Raw genomic sequence first — 1,715 nt, forward strand, 5'->3', positions numbered from 1 at the left:
TGTGCTCACTCCTCACTTCAACCCCCTACTCTATTTTCAAGTGTGAAAATTAATGGATGGCATTGAAGACTCTTAAATCCATTCCTAACTCAACTCTCCAGGTCCTTCATCCTGTCCGACCCTCTTCCCCTGAATTCCTACAAGGAGCCCCTTTCTACTGTGGGACACCAATTATCTCCTCTAAACTTCAGTCAAGGAAGGAGTTGACGAATGTAGAAAAGAGAAGTAAAGAGTAGAGTTGTAAAGAGAGCCCATGAATTTTGTCCATTATTTCTCTGTCTTTGCCCAGTATAAAATATTTTGTTCTCTTTTTTCGGAAGAGGACTTCATACTCTTTCTTTCAATTCTCTCTCCTTCTCCCAACTCTCACTCTCCTGTCTCAAGAGATTTTCTTCCATGACTCATCCTCCTCTGAAAACCAGTACTTAGCCCTCAATGCCCATAACTGTCAATAAAAGGCTTCTTCTTTACTGAGGCCCAGAACAATTAAAAGAAAGGAGCTTACCCAATATTGAAACATAAGTAAAAGCTAACCTTTTCCACCTCCAGTATTTAATTTCTACAAGGCACCACAAGGTACAGCTATGATCACCTGGGCTTTCTTGGGAGAGGAAGATGGTACGAAGTGGGAAGGAAAAGGGAAAATTGGGTGTGCCTTCAGTGATGATCCATCGAGCCTGCAGTTTTGGAGAACCCAAGCAGAAGCCTCTAGAAAGTGGACTGTTTCCCAGGTGCCTCTTGTTAAACGGAATAAGTTTCTGAAGAACACAGCACCGGCTTCTCCCTCCCCACCTCAACCAAGCACTTGAAAAACATCTATTTATCCATCAGAAGCCTGACCCTCTCCCTTTCCACCACGTGAAAAAACTCACAATGGGACTGTCCCGAGGGCAGCCAGGAGTCCAGCCACATCCCTGTCTGGAATGGTCAGCAACTGCCTGAGTTCTTCATTTTCCCTGGAATCGGCTGCCTTCTGCGTCTCAGGTTCCTCACCACTAAATGGAACAACTACCCTTCTTTTCTAGAAGATGGAACAGGACAGGAGAGAGAAAGAGAAACAAATATTTCAAAACTGACCAAATTACTCTACATCACTTCCTCTGAGCCTTTGCACCCTGACCTCCCCCCACACCGCACTACCCACCTCCATGACCCGACTCTTACCTGCTGTTTGCTTTGCCAATTTTCCAAATGGTCTGCTTACATCTGACAGCTTCAGGTTGTTGAGAATGTCAGTCTCTGGATGGGGACAGAGACGAGTCGGGGTGGTGAGTGCATGGGGCATTGGTGACATGGATAGTAAGGCGCTTTCTCCCAGGAACGCTTCCCTCCACCTTCAGATACGTATCTCCCTGGCGATTCCACAGTTCCCTGGCATTTGCTCAGGCTGTGACTGCTCCTAATCCCTCTCCAGCTCATAGTCATACTGCAACCCTCTAGCTGATTAGTAACTGTTGGAGGTTATTGAGAGGACATGACCCATGACCGCTGGTTGACCCGTGAACTGGACCCAGGCAATTGGAGGCTCCCCACCCCTTCCCAGTCCTTAAAATGTACATTCCACCCAGTATCATTTCCATAGCCGAAGCTGTTTTCAAGGACGAGGCCCTGAGAGAGCAGTGTGTCATTGAGATGGTCTGGATGGTATATGGTCTATGTAACTGAATCCCATTAGAAAGATTCTAATAGAAACTTTCAAGAGTCTGGCGGGGTGG

At 46.6% G+C, this 1,715-nt stretch overlaps 1 long non-coding RNA gene across 1 annotated transcript in view; it reads right to left on the minus strand.

Moving 5' to 3' along the window:
- Positions 1 to 881: 881 nt before the first annotated feature.
- The window catches only part of LOC112485479, a 104,557-nt gene continuing 103,723 nt past the window's right edge, over positions 882 to 1,715 (minus strand). Inside the window, exons 3-4 of the long non-coding RNA XR_003048462.1 lie at positions 1,165 to 1,239; positions 882 to 1,021 (exon numbers count right to left, since the gene is read on the minus strand). This is a non-coding gene — a long non-coding RNA (uncharacterized LOC112485479). The remainder of the gene's footprint in view (positions 1,022 to 1,164; positions 1,240 to 1,715) is intronic.

The sequence above is a fragment of the Pteropus alecto genome, unplaced genomic scaffold (genome assembly GCF_000325575.1).
Source record: "Pteropus alecto unplaced genomic scaffold, ASM32557v1 scaffold5, whole genome shotgun sequence".
NCBI lineage: Eukaryota > Metazoa > Chordata > Mammalia > Chiroptera > Pteropodidae > Pteropus > Pteropus alecto.